We start from the raw sequence: 20,095 nt of genomic DNA, 5'->3' as shown, positions 1-20,095 counted from the left end.
TGTGTTGTACTAGATCATGATGAGATGTATGGGATCATAAAAGTTGTTAGAATTGGTTATAAGTTTGTTAGGAGTTACCTTCTGTCATGAAGTTAGTTAATTTCCGTTTTTTCTCTTCCTATATAAGCTTGTAATCCTAACTTCCAAATCAATGAGAATCAGTTTGTAACTATGGTATCAGAGCTTGATCTTCAAGCTTCCAGTTATTTTCAACCTTCAAACTTTCTCTCACTAAAATTTCTTAATCTATGATTCTATTAATCTTCAACCTTCGACTTTCTCTCTCTACATGCTCAATCTCTGTTTCTCTTATTTCATCGTCTTAACAATGGGAACAAGTAAAATTAGATCAATCTCGATAAATTCAATGGGAAACGCAATCCCAATGTTTCTTTCAATTCTAATTCTAAGGAAAGTCAACGTTTCTTCCAATTCTAAGGAAATATAAGGTTCTAGGGCTAATCGATGGAAACATACATTGTCCTGATAAATACAGATGAAGACAAGGAGATCATCAATCAAGAATATATTGACTGGATTGATGAAGATCAAACACTTCTAGTCTGGATTAATTTACCTTATCTGATCCAGTAGTTTCTTATGTAGTTGGAACAACTACTTCTGCTCAATTATGGCAAAATCTTTAAGAATCCTATGTTGCTTCATCAACAACTCATATTCTTCAACTTGAACGACAACTAAGAGATTGTAGGAAGGATAATGATACGATTCCAGAATTTCTTGCGAAAATCAAGCCAATCTGTGATAGTCTTGCTGCTGCTGGAAGTCCAGCTTCCTCAAAATAGGTTATTGTGAGTATTCTAAGTGGTTTACCATCTGAATTTGATGCATTTCTACTTCTATACAAATAATAAATCCACCTGTTACGGTTAATGAGTTACATAATTTGCTATTGAGCAAGGAGGTATCTCTGAATGATAAGATGAGTCTGACTTCAGATAACAGTGCTTTAATGGCATCAAATTTCAGTGGAAATCCACAATACAAGAACAAACCTCCGAATCAAGTTAAAGGAAACTCTTGAAATCAAAGTTATTCTAATAAAAACCAGTTCTATAATCATAATTCAGGCAAAAGTTCAAATTCTTTCAGAGGTAGAGGAGGTGGTAATTCTATACAAAGAGGAAATTACAATCGATTTCAACACCATAATTCCTATCCATCCACCAATGATCGACCTATTTGTCAAATATGTTACAAAATTGGACATACTGCTATGGAATGTTACCATAGGCTTAATTTCTCCTATCAAGGAAGATCACCACCACCTAATATTGCTGCCATGCTTGCCTCTGCTAATGTCTTTGGGCATAATCATTGGTTTGCTGATTCAGGTGCAACCAATCAGATCACCTCTGATTTGTCTCAATTAGCTTCCACTTCTAACGTTAATGGTCGAGAAAGAATCACAACAAGTAATGCCCAAGGTATAATCATTACTCATACTGATAATACTTCCTTTATTAAGAATAACAGAAAGTTTAAACTCTATAATGTTCTTAGAGTACCTTAAGCTTCACACAATCTATTATCAGTTCAGAAATTTACCACTGATAATCATTGTTCATTGACCTTTGATCCATTTGGATATTATGTGAAGGATATTCACTCGCCCAAGACTCTTTTTCGAGTGCCAACTGAAGCTGGCCTTTGCCCAATTTCCTTCTCCCCAAATAATACAAGCACAGCTCATGTACTTTCAACTCAGTCTTCACAAAATCATCTGTGGCACAGGACACTTGGACATCCATCTTTCCATTCTCTTTAAAGACTCAAGCCTTTTATTTTATCCAATAATGCTTCTATGAAACCAATATTTTGTAATGATTGTCAATTAGGGAGAAGTAAGAAGCTGACTTTTACTATTTCAGTAACAACTACTTCTAAACCACTAGAACTTCTTCATATTGACCTTTGGGGTCCTTCACCTGTATCATCTATGACTGGTTATAGATATTATGCTAATATCATTGATGATTTCACAAAATATTGTTGGTTATTACCTTTACATAACAAGTCAAACTTTAGAAATGCATTTGCTGTATTCAAATCAACAATAGAAAATCAATTATCTTGTACAATACAACTCTAAGAACAGATGGAGGGGGAGAATTATTACATTCTTCTTTCAAGGAATTACTTCAACATTCAGGTATTGTTCATCAAATGTCATGCCCACATACACCAGAACAAAATGGAACTGCAGAATCTAAGCATAAACACCTTCTAGAGGTGGCTAGAACTTTGCTAATTCAGTCATTTCTTCCTTAAAGTTGCTGGTTAATTTGATACCCTATTTACATCCAATTATCTCATTAACAGACTAATAACTCGATCTTTGGCCTTTGATACTCCATTTGAAAGGTTATTTCATTCTCCTCCTGATTACAAATTTCTCAAAGTATTTGGGTGTGCTTGCTTTCCCTGGATTAAACCATATTCTTCCAATAAACTCTCTTTTAGAAGCAAGAAATGTGTGTTTATAGGTTACACACAGGATCATAAAGGTTATAAACTTGGTTGTTCAGAATGATTGAGAAATGAGACAATTGGATGTTAGCAATGCTTTTCTCCATGACACATTGAACGAAACAGTCTATATGACCTAACCAATTGGCTTTCAAGATTCTTCTAAGATAATTGGATGTTAGCAATGCTTTTCTTCATAAATCCCTATATAGTTTAAAACAAGCCCCAAGGGTCTGGTATGAAAAACTGGTTGATTCCTTGCTCAACCTTGATTTTCAAAAATCTGCTGCTGACTCTTTACTTTTCATCTATTATAATGGTTTTAATATATTGGTAACTGGTAACTCTTTTGATTAATTTATTCATCATTTTATCACTGAATTGAGCACCAAATTTTCTATGAAGGATCTTGGTCCATTACATTATTTTTCGGATCTTGAAGCTCTTAGGGATCGTCAGGTAACTCTCTCAATCAGTCTAAGTACATTTTGTATCTCTTAGAGAAAACTAATATCTTAGGAGCTAAACCTTGCTTTACTCCACTTGCTGCAAAGACCAAGCTTTTACCAACTGACGGTTTTCCTCTTGCTGACCCAACTGTTTATAGAAGTATAAGGGGCTCTCCAATATGTTACCTAGACCAGACCTGATATCAATTTTGCAGTCAGCCAAGTATGCACATAAACCTACTGATGTTCATCTCAATGCTGCCAAAAGGATTTTAAGGTATCTTAAAGGAACTATTGATCATGGCATTAGGATCTCTAAGTCATCTTCATATAGCCTCAAAGCTTATGCTGATGCTGATTGGGCTGGAAGTCCCACTGATAGCCGATCCATGGGTGGCTTCATTATATTTCTTGCTAGTAATCCTATCAACTGGTCTGCCAAGAAGCAACCAACAGTCTCGAGATATTCCGCTGAGGCAGAATATAGAGCTTTAGCCCAATCAGCTGCAGAGGTTGTGTGGATATGTTCTCTTCTTAAAGAACTTCATTATTCTCTCTCTAAACCTCCTTTGTTATTCTGTAATAGTGTTTCAGCACTAGCTTTAGCCTCCAATCCAGTCTTTCATTCCAAGATTAAACACCTTGCTTTGGATTTTCACTTTATTAGAGAACTGGTTGCCTCAAGATTAATTGGTCTCCGCCACATCTCTACTATTGAAAAACCAACTGATACTCTTACAAAAGCACTCCCTGGTCCAAGGTTTCACACTCTCAATACCAAATTGAAGGTTTATTCTTCACACACCTTCAATTCGAAGGGGGGTTATAGATGAGATGTAACATATGAGTGTGTTGTACTGGATCATGATGAGATGTATGGGATCATAACCCCAAGTTGTTAGAATTGGTTATAAGTTTGTTAGGAGTGAAATTCTGTTATGAAGTTAGTTAATTTATGTTTTTCCCTTCCTATATAAGCTTGTAATCCTAACTTCCAAATCAATGAGAATCGGGTTGTAACTAAATATTTCCAACTCAAGTGCATCATCTTCTTCTTCATCTTCACCCTCAATACCTCCATCACCACCACCACTCCACCTTCACCGCCATCATCCCATTACTAGTTAACCCACCACCATCAATCTCACTATAACCATAAGGTTTAATATCATCATTTTCACATCCACATTCATTAAAAAAAGAAGTGATCCAAAATAGATTAAGATGGAGGAGGAAACAATCAGCTGGTCCTCTATGATGGATATTAAACCGAAGTAAATTGGAATCAATTGCCTTTAGTTGAAGATAATAGTGGAAGATGAAACAAAAGGAGTTTTATGTTTTTATTATGCACTAAATTAAAATATTTAAGTCATAGTATTATTATTAGTAGTTACTTATGTTATGGTATTTAGAAAGTCAAGAGTTTTTTTCATTTACTTAGAAGTAATTTAGTATTAACTTGGGCATCTATAAATACCCAACTTTGTAGTTTGTTTCAAGCAAGAAGTGAGAAACAAAGTTAATAGAGTAAAGAGTTTTAGCCATCTCCTTCTTCTCTTGTCTAAGTTTATTTCAACAAAGTGGTAGCAGAGCAAGGTTAAAAAAAATTGAGTGAGAAAAAAATTGAGAGGAAAAAAAATTGTGAGAAAAAGTTGTGTGAGAGATGGCAAGTAGTAGTAACAATATGGTTACACTAATACCTCGTTTCAATGGAGAGGATTATGATTATTGGAGCAACAATTTAAAAGTGTTGCTTAAATCGATGGATTTATGGAGTTTTGTTGAGGAAGGTTTCACCATTCCTGAAAATGAAGCGGCTCTAACGATAGTCCAAAAAACCGTGTTGAATGAAAACAAGAAAAAAGATAACAAAGCATTGTTTCATATTTATCAAGCAATTGAGAAGTCAGTCTATGAAAGAATTGCTAAAGCTGAAACTTCAAAGCAAGCATGAGAGATTATTCAAATTGCATACAAAAGTGAGGAAAAGGTAAAAAAGGTACGTCTCCAAACATTGAGATCGGAATTTGAAAAATTGGAAATTAAGGAAAATGAAAATGTTTCTGATTATTTTACAAGAGTAAACTATGTTGTTAGTCAAATGACATCTAATGGAGAAATTTTGGAAAATGAAAGAATTGTTGAAAAAATTCTTCGTAGTTTACCACAAAAATTTGATTTTGTAGTGGTGGCTATTGAAGAATCAAGAGACCTCTCTTCACTTTCTTTAGAAGATTTACAAGGAACTCTAAAAGCAAATGAGTTTAGAATTAACCAAAGAAATCCTAGTCTTCCCGATCAAGCTCTAAAAACCCAAATTACAAATATGGGAGACCGTGGTTCTTACCGCGGCTGTGGTAAAATTTTTCGAGGAAGAGGTTTTCGTGGTAGAGGAAGAAGTAATTTTTACTCAAACAACTTTGATACTAAAGAGGTTACTGAAAATCAGTACTATAATGGAGGTAGAGGTCGTGGTTATCAAAGAGGAAGAGGTAAAGGATATTTTGAATGTTATAATTGTCATAAACCTGGTCATACTGCTAAAGAATGTCGGTATAAACAAGATAACTATGATGAATCTGGTTTTATGCATGAAAATAATAATGATGCAAATGAAAAAGATCCAAATGAAACTTTGTTACTTGCATGTTATCATGATACTGATGTAACTGATAATGTTTGGTATTTAGACAGTGAAGCTAGCAAGCATATGACAGGTAACAAAAGTTTATTCTCAAAATTAATTGAGTCAGACAATAGACAGGTGAAAATTGGAGATGCTAGAACCTATAAAATAAGAGGTATTGGTGAAATTTCTTTTCACACAAAATCTGGCAATATTGAAAAAATGTCAGAAGTTTATTATGTTTCTGGCTTGAAAAATAATTTGCTTAATATTGGTCATTTGTTAAGAAAATGATATGATATTCATTTTCATGACAATACTTGTTTCTATCAAGAAAGATCAACTTGTTGCAAAAATTGGAGTAACAACCAATAATATGTTTCCTCTTCAACTCCAAATTGCTAACAAGTCTTGTTTTTCAGCTGTTCATAACAATGGAATTTGTAAGTTGTGGCATGATAGGTATGGACACCTGAACCATGGAAGTTTGAAATTGTTAAAAGTGAAGCATAGGGTTGATGGGTTGCCTTCGATTTATGAAACAAAAGAAGTTTGTGAGGAATGCCAACTCGGTAAGCAACATAGAGAACCATTTCCGAAAAAAATTACTTGGAGAGCAAAGAGGCCATTGGAATTGGTACATTCAGAATTATGTGGTCCATTTCCTGAGTCTAATGGAGGTAACAAATATTTTATCACTTTTGTCGATGATTTTTCAAGAAAAGTTTGGGTGTATTTAATGAAAGAAAAATCTGAATCGTTTCAAGCTTTTAAAAAATTTAAAGCGGAGGTAGAAAAATTTTCTGGTTTACAACTTAAACTTTTAAGAACTGATAGGGGACGTGAGTATCTTCCTATTGAAACATATTTCAAAGAATTTGGTATAAGGCATGAGTTGACTGTACGATACACACCACAACAAAATGGTGTGAGTGAAAAGAAAAATCGTACAATCGTTGAAATGGTAAGATGTATGCTTAAGAAAAAACATTTGCAACAAGATTTATGGGCTGAAGCAGTTTCTTGTGCAGTTTATTTGATTAACAGGTCTCCTACTAAAAGCTTGAGAAATTGCACACCTCATGAAGCATGGTATGGGGTTAAGCCGAATGTGGGTCATTTGAGAACTTTTGGTTGTGTTGCTTATGCACACATTCTAGATGCACTAAGAAAAAAATTGGATGATAAATCAAAAAAATGTATTTTTGTAGGCTATAGTGAGAGGAGCAAAGCCAATAAATTGTACAATCTAGAAACAAACAAAATAGTGATTAGTCGAGATGTTCGATTTGATGAAAGTGGTACTTTTGAATCAAAAAGTGAGGGTCCTAATTGGTCTATAACTGAAGATGAGAATGGTAGTGAAATCCTTTCATCTTCTAATACCCAATCAAATGATGATTCGTCTCAAAGTACACCACCAAGGAAGACAAGGAGCTTGAGGGAAATTTATGACTCAACTAATCCTATTGATCCAGATAATGCTATATTTTTTGCTTTCTTTGCAGGTGAAGATCCAATTTCCTATGATGAAGCATCTAAAGAAGAAAAGTGGCAAATAGCCATGGATGAAGAAATAAAATCAATTGAAAAAAATGAAACATGGGAGCTTACTGATTCGCCTCCAAACAAGAATTCAATTGGTGTGAAATGGGTCTATAAAACAAAGATTAATCCAGATGGCTCTATTAACAAGTACAAGGTTAGGCTTGTAGCAAAAGGTTATAAACAAAAAGAAGGAGAAGATTATACTGAGGTATTTTCTCCTGTCTCTAGACTTGATACGGTTCGTTTGATTATATCTCTTGCAGCTCAAAACAATTGGAGCATCTTCCAAATGGATGTAAAATCTGCATTTTTGAATGGCGTGCTTAATGAAGAGGTCTATATTGAACAACCTCTTGGTTTTATAAAGAACGGAAAAGAAGAGAAAGTATACAAGTTGAAGAAGGCTCTTTATGGGTTGAAGCAGTCACCAAGAGCTTGGTATCATCGAATTAATTCTTACTTTGAAGAAATGGGTTTAAATAATGTCCATATGAGCACACTCTCTACATCAAGGAGAGTTCACAAAATTTCGTCATTGTAAGTCTTTATGTTGATGATCTAATTTTTACTGGAAATAGCTTGAAGATGTTAGATGATTTTGAATTGTCTATGATAAATGAGTTTGAGATGACAGATTTGGGAAAAATGCATCACTTTCTTGGTATAGAAGTTCATCAATCTGATAAAGGAATTTTTATTTCACAAGAAAGGTACGCAAAAGAAATATTAAAAAAATTCAGAATGGAAGATGCAAATCCAGTTTGAAGTCCGTGTATTACAGGTTTGAAGTTAAGCAAAGAGGGAGAAGGAAAAATTGTTGATTCCACTATGTTCCGAAGTTTGGTTGGAAATTTAATGTATTTGACTGCTACAAGACCAGATATAATGTTTACGATAATTTTGGTTAGTAGATTTATGGAAAACCATATTCTACTCACTAGGAGCCAGCAAAAAGAATTTTACGATATGTGAAAGGTACAATTGACTATGGCATTTTTTATGAAGCAAATATTTCCGTTAATCTTGTTGGCTATACAGATAGTGATTTGGCAGGAAGTTTGGATGATTGCAAAAGCACTTCAGGTTATGTTTTTAGTCTTGGTAGCGGACCATTTCATGGTGCTCAAAGAAACAACCCGTTGTTTCTCTGTCTACAACTGAATCTGAATATATAGCTGCAGCTTTGGCAGGATGTCAAATTGTCTGGTTACGAGGTCTTTTGGAAAGTCTAAAGCATGAACAAGTTGTTCCAACAACATTGTTTTGTGATAATAGTTCAACTATTGCTGTCACTAAAGATCCAGTACTTCATGGAAGAACAAAACATATTCGCATCAAATATCATTTTCTACGGGAGCTTGTGAATGATAAAATTATTCAGGTCAAGTATTGCATGACGAATGATCAATTGGCAGATGTGTTCACAAAGCCTTTGAGTGGAGAAGCTTTCAAGAGAAATATTGCAAGTATGGGAGTTATAAGAAAATTTGGTTTATGGGAGGCATTGATGGATATTAAACCAAATTAAATTGGAATCAATTGCCTTTAGTTGAAGATAATGGTGGAAGATGAAACAAAAGGAGTTTTATGTTTTTATTATGCACTAAATTAAAATATTTAAGTCATAGTATTATTATTAGTAGTTACTTATGTTATGGTATTTAGAAAGTCAAGAGTTTTTTTCATTTACTTAGAAGTAATTTAGTATTAACTTGGGCATCTATAAATACCCAACTTTGTAGTTTGTTTCAAGCAAGAAGTCAGAAAGAAAATTAATACAGTAAAGAGTTTTAGCCATCTTCTTCTTCTCTTGTCTAAGTTTATTTCAACACTCTATATTTGAACATGGCGGCAGAGGCGATATCTTCACGTAAAGTAATCACTAAGAGTTGGTCCTCTGAATTTAAACCTTTTAATAAGCAGTTGGAAGTTCATCTTAATACATGTTCTTCATTCTTGATCTTAAATTCAATATACAACCTATCTTTTATGGATTAGGAGCTTGGAATTACTCAAATCAGTAATTTTTCTTTTTGTTCCTCTAGTGTTTGAAGCTTCAAAAACCACTCCAGATAGATCTAGAGAGAGAAAGAAAAGAGAAGATGGTAGTGATATGGTGCTATGGTGGTCGTAATTACATCATACTAAATATTTAATCCTCCAATTAGTCAAGCAACAATTACGGTCAGTGGTGTGTCTGAAAATTCAGGATTCGGTGTAGAAAAAACTAGGGGCTCTTTCTCCAATAACATTAAAATGCAAATTTCTTTTCGAAATATAATGCATTTAGCAAAATTCCAAAATGAACTAAGTTAAAAATTTGGGTTAATTCCATTTTAGCCCCCTAAAGATGACCAGCTCACCAAAATGACCCCATAAAGATGATCAACTTCCAAATGTGGATGGAAAAGTCATTAATGTGGATGGAAAAGTTGACGGTAATAGAATTTAGGGGGCCAATTTGGAAGCTAGTCATCTTTAGGGGGCCATTTTAGTGAGCTGGTCATCTTTAGGGGGCCAAAATAGAATTAACCCATGAATCTTTTTCTTATCTTAAATGAATCTAAGTTGTGTATTTTTTTCTTCGAAAAATTTGTTTAAGTAAGAACTACACACATCAAACTAAACTTATACCATGAAAAAAAATAAAACAATAAGTATTACACTTCATAATTAGCCTTTAAGCATAAAGACTAACCTAAAACTAGTTGATTATCTATAATTAATATTTATCATTTTTTTTTTCCTTTGAGAAATCGACTGCGTTTTACGTTAGTCGTTACAAGGCATTGATACAACACGAAGATGTAAGAAGCACGATAACCGCCTATGTCAAACCATGAAAGAGGCCTAAAGCCCAACAGGATGAAAGAGGTGGATAACTGTTTTTTCTCTCTCTCTCTAGAACTCTGTGTAAAATACTCCTTTAATTTCCGAGATCTTCATATATTCTGAAGGAGAGTTTCCTTCTCCGGAATTTCCTCTTGTTATGTATATATTTTTTATTTTAATCTATAATACTCATTTTGGAAGTAGAGACCAATTCGTTTTTCAGTTCTTCGGTTTTCACCATCTTTTCTTCTTCTCTATGTAATGAGATCCCATCTCTCCAAACTGCCTCTTTCAATTACAACCCATGCCTACACTACTGATCTATAATGATCCAAGAAATTAGATAAATTAGACTTGAGGGAATAATTATAGATATTAGGTAAACGACAGTTTCAAGCAAGAGCATTATGGGAGATAAATAGGAAAGAGAATGGCGGAATCTATTAGTAGTTTTTAGAGATTTTCAAGAAAATATGAAAGAAGGAAAGGAAATTAGAAGATAGTAGATATGGGAACAGAAGAGTAATCAGTGCAAAGAAATGGGAATGGACAAACATCAAGGAAGAAATAGAAGAAAATAACACAATGGGAGATGATAAGAAGTTTCTATCAATGGAGGAAGAAAGATTAATTATACATAAACAACAAGAAGTAAACTTATGGAATCACTCAACCTTCATCTTTGAAATCAAATGTCAATGTCTCCGGTGACATTCATAAATTCTTCTCCGAGAAACTTGCTGGTGTTCTTGATGACGCCGTAATTCGTCTCTACTTGGTTCATACCGATTACATATAATTAAGTATAATAAAGTTCACGACCTTTAGGATCTTCTCATTTGTGATCTTTAGGATCTTTTTTATTTTGTGACCTTTAGGGTCTTTTTATTTTGTTTTTGCAATATTGTATTCCTTTACCTTCGTGTTGTCTTTACTTTTGTAAGTTTCGTGTTGTAATTTACGATAGCAAATCCATGTTGTACTCAAAGGAGTCAAAAGTCTCAAAATCATGTAAAGTATTGGATTTAATTCTTAAATACGAATGAAAGTTCTGGTTTATCTAAAAAAGATCTACAAGATGAAAGAGGCCTAAAGCCTGACAAATTTATTACATTATTTATACTAATAATAACCCAAGTTCAATATTCCCCTGATTTGCACTTCCAGTGGATCGAACCTGGGACCTCTGCATTGCAGAGAAATGGATGCATTACCAACTTGGGCCACTAGTTGTTGGCAATTAATGGTTATTGTTATTACTAATAATTGGAGATAGTAATCAATTGAAAAATAAATAAAAGTTGACAAGGGAGAGTATCAAACTTGTGACCTCATACTTATTATGCAAGATATTTACCAATTAAGCTACATCTCATTGTTTAAATTATTTTACATTGTACTTAATTTAAGCATAGGGGCCTTTCGCTCTTTAAGAAAATTTATTAGTTTGAGGGGGTCCGGTGCCACCGCATCAGTCGCGCCCCCTCAAACACGCCCCTGATTACGGTAAGAATCAAAATCCATCACACCCATATTTCTCACCATGTACACCAAGTGAGTTGACATAAATTTTGTGCCACCGCTACAAAGCTTTTTTGCATATCAAATAAACTGAAATATACTAAGTGGTCGATTCAATCTTCAATCAAAACCGAACTACAATACCGAAAACCTTCCATTGCAAACTTTATTAATTATATTAGAGCACTCAACGACACTTCAAATAGAAGGAAAGGGTGACAGAGAGTGGAAGTTGAAGAAGAAAAATAGAAACAAGAGATGACGCCCTAGCCCTAAATCACCCAACCAAAATTTATTCATGAGTTAGAGAGAGAAACAGGCACTGTCCAAAAGAAAATCTACCTCTTCTCTTACGATTTTAGGCGTCCAACAAGTTAGAGATTGAAGACTCCAGTTGAGTAGAATGAAACCCCAGGTTTTGATGAAAAGAGTTGTAGAAGAAAAGAGGATGCAAATTTGGGACCGTTGAAAGATTGGGGAAAGTTTTTGTGCACCACTATTAAATATATTAGGTTTTAGTTTCAATAGCTGGATCTTAAGAGATGGACAAATCCGTCAGATTAGAAAGAGTAAAATCGTCATGGTTTGCATGTGTTTTCGCACACGCTAAACTTAATTCTAAGTTGACGGTTTCCGTCCACATGAGAGTGTAAATCAAAAGTTTTTAAAAATCGAGACTGTAGTCCAAATATCGATATAATAGTGGTGGTGTATGTCAAAATCTCCCAACATATTTTCCATTTTTATATCACATAATGTTAGATGTATGGTGCATGTAACATTATGCATTTTTCACTCTACACAATCCAACTATTCCCACAAAAATGTGATTTACTTTGTACTTTTCAAAATATGATGTTTCCCGTAGAAGCAAAGTTACATAATACAAACCACAAATTATATCTAGCACAACTACCAATGCTACCACATCTCTCAAAATGTGTTGAGTACGAGGTATTTCGCGTTTGATATAGACAAACCTGCTTCTGGCGTTAACACATTTTTTTTCTTTTGGCTTATGAGATGTAATATTTTCACATCCGAACCTAACTTTGTAGTCTCCGACCTAACGTTTGATATGAATTTTTTTTGTTATCTTTAATTTTCAGAATTGTACAGATGACGTAGTACTTGTTGGATTGAATCCTCATTTTTGATAATGATGGATACGATCATTCTCTTTAAACCTTGCAATTGATAGAAATAATCCTAATTCTAGTGCATCCATATCTTGGAGATATATATGAGAATATTTCTTTTGAATTTCTTCGGTAGGAGTATTTGACTTGAATACCTCTTTTACCCTTATTATATATATTTATGTACATATAATTCTATATCACAAAAACAGTGGTGGTATGGTGGTTTCTAGTTCAGTTGAAGCATAAGAGTTCCTACGTTCAAATCCTTTCACATCTTCTTTGTTTTCTTTGGGAAGTTTTAACCCCTCTCCCCAACACTACCAACACTAATGTTCAATTATATTTTTTTCATTTTCATGTTCATTTGGGTTGGTTTCGCACGTAAAAAAAAGAAAGAAAGATGAAAATGCTATATTTCTTTCTCATTTATTCCTTTGTTTAATATCTTCTCTTTTTGTCCATTTATCTTCAGTTGCTTTTCTTTTTAAAATTTTTTATTTTCTCTCTCCATTGTCATCGTAATTTGTATAACTCTCAATTAAGAATTATGTTTTATTTTCGTGAAGATCTACTTTTTTATTTTCTTACTAAATATTTATAAAACTTCATTAATTATAAGATCTATTTCTTATATTTTTATTTGGGTTCCAAGAGTGTTAACTAATCAAGATTGGCAAGTCAATTTTCAAAACTCCCACCTAACACAATTAGATGGAGTGGGTTCAGATCATAGTCCTATGCACTCCTCTTTAACTGCCTCATGCATACCTTTCTTAAACCTTTCAAATTCATTAGGACTTGGATCCATAACTCACCCTGACTGACATAAATTCATTGTGCATAACTGAACTCAACCTTACTGTTGAATAACCCTTTCTTACTAAACAAATGAGTACCTAGAAGGAAAAACTGCGTAATTCTTTTATCAACCTTGGGGACAAAAAACTGAATCTTCCACCGCTAGCCATCAAGCAAGGATTCAATCCATCCAGAATAATAATGGAGACTAGATCTAAAAGGATGTACCCAAGTTTTCACTAACCATCTACTCACTATAGCCACCTCCAGTAATACTTCCACTTCAGATCATATTCTTAAACTTGTTCCGACATTCAGTGTCCGACACTTAAAAAAGTTTGTTGGTGGATATCCCAAGTCAGAAGAGGTCAGTTCAACCATTAATAGATTTTATAGACATGGTTTATGCTTCCCTCGATACACCCACTCTACCTTCGCATATCAATCACACTTGCATCCGTTTACAAGGCAAAACCCCCACCACTAAGACTCCCGCCGGTTATAGACAGAGTAGATCTGCTTATAAGCACTTACAACATCATCACCAAAATCTTAGCTGATTTCTTTAAATCTACTTTAAGCACCATCATATCCCCTTTCCAAGCTATTTATGTCCCTAGTCGCAAAATCACAGGTGATATTATCATTGCCTAGGAGATCATTCATTCTTATAAAAAATTTAAAGGAGCTAAAAGCTATTTCGATTTTAAACTCGATATATCTAAAGCCTTCGATATAATCAATGGTATTTTATCTTTGACATTATGACTGAACTAGGCTTCTCTGGCCATTGGATTGAGATGATTCGAGCTTGCGTAGCTGCATCTTCCATGTTTGTTCTCATCAATTGTCGTCCAGGACCTTAATCACTTCTATCCTGGTAGAGGTATTCATCAAGAAGACCAATTTTCTCCTTCCTCTTCACCCTTACAATGGGTTTAAGTAGACTTTTTAATACCTCTCAACGAGACTTATCCTTCGTAGGCTTCCCCTCACCTCACAATAAAATAGCCATTAAGTATTTTCTATTTGTTGATGACTAATGTATTATTTTTGGGAGGAGCTCTCTCGATAATATCCACAGTCTCAAGAATATTCTTGATATCTTCACTAAGTCATTGGGTCAAATGATCCAACTATGATAAATCCAACATTTTCTTCTCCAAAACTCTCACCCCAAATTAAAAAGGATGATCATCTACATCCTTAAAGGTAAACATACCTTTGCATAAGAGAAATACCTTTGCAGCTCAATTATCCATTGACACCAATAAAACTAAAGTTTCCAGTCTATTCTTGATCAAATCCAAACTAAACGCTCTAATTGACAACATAATTTTCGGTATCAAGCTGGTCGCATAATTATTGCGTCTGCAATAGCTGCGGTAGTTCCCCCATATCAGATGCAATGCTTTCCCATTCCAAAAGGCACAAGAAAACGCATATCGCATTCACAAAAGTTGTTCTGATGGGGGAAATCAGAGGTATATATTCGCACCAAACCTGGTCATACATTTGCCTTCCTAGGAAACAAGGTGGCACAGTACTATCAGATATCCTCTGATAGACAAACAAGCATTCCTAGGTAAATTAGTCTGCCAGATCAAAACTGATCCCAATGCGTATTGTGTTAAATTCCTTAAAGTGAAATGCTTTCATAATGCCAGCCAGCCTGACCCCTCCAAACAAGCTCACTCTTTTATTTGAAAATCATATTTGGTTCTACTTTAATATTATGTTCACCAATATTTTATTTCTTGTAGAGTGGATTACTTCATGGAAGGATCAAACAAAATGTAATAACAACAAATTTGTCTCCCATCATATTATAATCTTATGGTTCATTTGGAAAGCTCGGTGAGTTTGATGCTTCCAATGCACAATATACTCCCCCGGGCAAGTCATTGAACAAATACAAGTGTTCCTAATATTTACAACTACTCACTCTTCAACCAATTTGACTAGTAAACTGTGACGTCTCGTGTTCCGAATCTCGGGTTGCGAGACAGTTTATAAAAGAAATTTTGTCTATGTCTCACTCGAACCAGTTTCAAATATAACCAAGCCAAAACTCTCATCACGAGCTACAAATCAAGATCAAACGCAACATAAATCAAATATAGTTTAAACCTTTTAAAATATTCTCGAAAACTATGTAACCTAAAATAGTTTTGATAAAGTTAAAGATAATCTGAAATCGCATATTAACCTCATAATAGTGAAAGTGACAAGATTCATACTATTTAGTTATGTACAGTCACAAACAAGTGAGAGAACGATCCTAACTATTCTAGATGATACATATATAATATTGATGTTGTGATAACAAAGATTACTCAAAATAGTAGGAAAATAATTGACCTTACATAATGTGAACCATCGAAGTAATCTGTGTCACTCGGGGTCACCAGTACCTGCAACTCTTATTGCGCCTCTAATGATGCTCCTGACGAGGTTCCACCTCTCCTCAAGCTTCCTGTTGGAGTACAATATTCTTATTGGAACAAGTTTCATTGAATTCAGATTAAAATTCGCGAATAAATCGACAAAAGAAACCCTAAAATCCTTCACCACAAAAAAAATGTTTCTCACGGTTCTGCTACTTCGAAATTGACTTTGAAATCAATTAAATGTGGGTTTAAACGGTGGCACCTGTAAGCACGAATTGGGGTTCCCATTGGGATTTGATGGGGATGCCACATGTCGCTTAATAAAGTGGCCATGAAATAAATTTACTTTCTGATCCCTAATTATTAACTACTTAGTAACAAGTCCCACCATACTTATGTCTAATTAATTCAACCCTCATTAATTACCTTATAATCCACACTTAAGCTTTTCTTTTATTCTGCACCCCACACCTAACCATGAGAAAATATATGGCTCCTATCCATTCGATAACGAAGAAAATTACCGAAAACAAAACGATAACAAAACTATGTCCAATCTATTCACGTGACTAGTCAAAATGCGTGTTTTCTCGAGATCTAACCGATGAGCTGCCCGAATCAACTAAAATAATTATTCAATACCAAATCCAAAAGAAACCACTAGATCCGCTCGGCGTTCTAACTCGTCCAATTCTCTGACTTGAAGATCGGGTTGCTACTGAAACATTGTAAATGGTCATCCCCCTAGTTTCTTCTTTTGTCAAATTCAACGTTGATGTTTCTTTAAAAAATAATAAAGAGAATATTGGTATATGCATAATCATTCATGATCATAATGTGCTAACTTCATTGCAGCTACAACGACTAACCTCAGAGCTTGTACAAACTAAGAAAGTGAAGCTAAAGTTATATTAGAAGGGATCACATGGGCATCGAAAGTGACAATAGGAATATCATTCATTCTTAAGTAAAGTGAACCATTCAATGGCAAACTAATTCCCATATCAAGAAAATACAACAGCTAAGAACGAAATTTAAACACACCAGATTCACATAGATTCCAAGATCAAGGATTCAGGCAAACACACTAGCTAGCCTATAAGGGCAAGATCACTATCGCTGGACACAATATGGAATTATTTTTCATATGTATTGTGATGGCATGCTTCTTTATAAATGACATTATGCACAAAAAAAAAAAAAAAAAAAAGTGCGGATGGGCTTGTAGTCTTTAACTCCTATTTGATACATAGGACCTTGTTTTTGTGGCGTTGCCGATTCGAGGAAGGCGTCAGCAATAACGTCATTACCAACAGTTTTTCCATAACAATTTGTGTAATTTTTAATATCTAACGCCTTTCTAGTAAACCGTTGGGAAAGAACTCATTCGACATGAATTAGATGTTAGGTTGTATAATTTGTAATTACCGACGGCAAAATTTTCAGCAAGGAATATTTGGCGAAAAGTATACTACCAACGGATTTTTGTGAGACTCAGTACTACTTCTATTTTTGCTGTGAACATCACTTTCGACCATAATTACATCCCACTTTGGTGTCTCGGTTCTCAGTTCACTTTTTTCTACAAATTTTGCCCTATATCTCATTCTTGTGCTCTTTCTCATTTGGTCTCTCTCATCTGCTCACTCTCAGACTTGCCTCTTGAAGCTTTGATGGTTGCAAAAGCTTTTCGTCTCCGGAGCTGTTTCACATCGACCATACCCTTTAGTCTTTGACTCCAGGTTTTCATCTCTCTATCTTCTCCAAATCTTGCCCTAAAATCACAAGTTTGTACTCTATCTCTATTTTGGCTTCTTCAGTTTTTGCCCTAAAACTCAGATTTTTGTGAGATTTATGGGAATGTATGTTTTCCACCATGTATGGAAAGTTGGGAGATACTAGTAATTTTCTCAGCACATTTATTTTGTTTGTTTCTTCTCTCAAAAGAATATTCTTTTTAAATCTATTTCTTTTATTATTTTCTCAACATTTTTCATGATTTGTAGTTTAATTCATTATATTTTGATTTGGATGAGATTATACTAAGCAAAATGGATTTCATGTGATATGATGTTTGGGTTTACTTGTGGATATACTATTCCACAATTAATGTTTTTTGCCATCTTGGATAGTTATGGCCCTTGGGATTTCCATTTGATATCGTCTCGTCTTGAAATTTGAGTTTTATTGATAGGAATGTTAAACCTAACTTTGGATCATGTATGAGTGACGCCATCTTTCGTGTTTTTCCTTTTCACCTCAAGAAAGACTTGTCGTAAACCTAGAAATTAGATAACAAGCATTGTGCCTTTCGTTTTGGTTTATACACTCCGTTGTGAGATCATTTCATACATTGCACTTTGGGAAGCCTACATCAAGCTTTGTTTAAAATTTATAATGGCCTAAATTCCACTTGGTCAACATATGAGTACAAACTCATTAGTTCGTCAAAGATATGGGCCAATGAACTAAACCCATTAATACACTTCCCTCTCAACTTCTCTTGTACTTTTTTGTTTATTAGGTTTTTTCTAAGTTGATGCTTGACAGCGACAACCACTTCTTCAAATTCCAGGTAACTGCTACGTGTTTATGCGCAAATGGGACTGGTACACCAATAATATTGTGCGTCTTCAATTTCCCATGAAGTATTAGATCCAGTAAATGAAATGTTGTCGAAAGTATTTAATGATCTAAATATCTAAGCAAACACAAATAATTACTCATCCAATATACACATTTTTTCACATAAACTCAAAACCGTTACATCATTAAATGACATAGATACATCATGAATATATTATATCTTACTATGAATAAACACAATAACTCTAGTTCAACGGAAAAAAAAAACTCAATAACTCTTTTAACAACAATTTGGGTCACATTTAAGGACATAAGGACATCTCATATAGTATGAGAGCACTTTATTCTCACATATACTTAATTTATTGTTATGTTTGATACATGAATTTCTAACTCCATGGAAATAAAACTTGAGCTTGTCCAACCACTGCACAAGTGGTGGTGGACAATATATACATTAATAGTACTATGTGTCTCTTTGTCAAAGAAAGAAGGGAAATTAGAGTATAAATGTTACTATCTAATAAAAGTATTGGACTAGTGATTTTGACGGTATTACGAGGAAATTGAAATTTCAATCAAGAAATTATATTTCGAACTCGAATTTTTATTAAAATAAAATTGTTTGGTTTAATTTATTCTTGTTAATCTAAGATAAACTTGATTACAGAGGAATTTGATTTGGATTTGGCTTCAAAAATGCAAAGAAGGAAAACTTTTGAAGCATAAATGTTTTTTTTGTGCAGTGTAGGGACTTGAACAATGATACTTTTAATTGATAAGGTGCGGGAACATCCTTACCACAAATTTGGGGAGCATACTCACATGTGGTGGCTCAGCATATTCATACCAGTAGCACTATTATTGATTACAGGATACTGTCTGATGCGGTGTTGGAGATTTTGTTCAATAAATAACAATAACAATAACAATAATAGTATTAGTTCCACCCCACCCAACAGTATTCGTTCCATTACACCCACCAGTAGGAGTGAGGTGGAACTTCAACCTTTAGGTATTGAACCATCGATTTAATGTTGGGATAATATTTCTTAAATGAAAGACATAGTAGTGATTGTTGAATCAATGAATATTTTAAAAAAAAAATCAATGGATATTTGGACAACCTTTTTGGAGTACAAATTTTAAAAGTAGGTGTGAGTATTATCTAAGACAACTTCTTCTTCTAACTTCTGACCAGCACCACTACTATTCCTCTCCTCTCATCTTTCTTACTCTTATAATCTCTGTTAAATCTATGTCTCTCCTTGTTTCTCTGTTAAATCTCTCAGTCTCTCTGCTGAATCTCTCTTTCTCTATCTAAAATTTTGACTTAATTGTTTTCTACGCCCTCAAATTGTTTGGAAACGTACCAACCACGAAACTCTTTGAGGAGGGTTTTATTGGAGACCATTATTAAGGGTTTCACGCGAAATCTTTATGGATTTTGCCTGAAATTTTGCCCATCTGTTTGAAATGAAGGATGATAGAAAGAGAGAGATTAGGAGACAGAGACAGATTTAGCAGATAGTAGAATATGTAACTAATTCGTTCTATCCTGATCGATATCCTCTAACTATTAGGGAAAATAACCTAATTAACTTGTTCAGGAATATGAAGATAAACGATGCGAAAGTAAAAGTAGAGACACCAAGATTATTTAACGTGGCAAAAAACCCCTCCAAACTAGAAGGTAAAAAAACCACGGGA

General features: G+C 34.2%; 1 long non-coding RNA gene across 1 annotated transcript; it reads left to right on the top strand.

The window, feature by feature from the left end:
* The first annotated feature begins 17,368 nt into the window (after positions 1-17,368).
* On the top strand, positions 17,369-19,511 carry LOC147536891 (uncharacterized). Its single transcript, XR_015226073.1, has 2 exons — positions 17,369-17,541; positions 19,132-19,511. It is a non-coding gene; the product is annotated as an uncharacterized LOC147536891 (long non-coding RNA).
* Positions 19,512-20,095: the final 584 nt, after the last annotated feature.

The sequence above is a fragment of the Eschscholzia californica genome, unplaced genomic scaffold (assembly GCF_041429995.1).
Source record: "Eschscholzia californica isolate CP2 unplaced genomic scaffold, dmEscCali1.0.p SCAF_5, whole genome shotgun sequence".
NCBI classification, from domain to species: Eukaryota; Viridiplantae; Streptophyta; class Magnoliopsida; order Ranunculales; family Papaveraceae; genus Eschscholzia; species Eschscholzia californica.
This window is presented reverse-complemented; position numbering and strand designations above follow the sequence as displayed.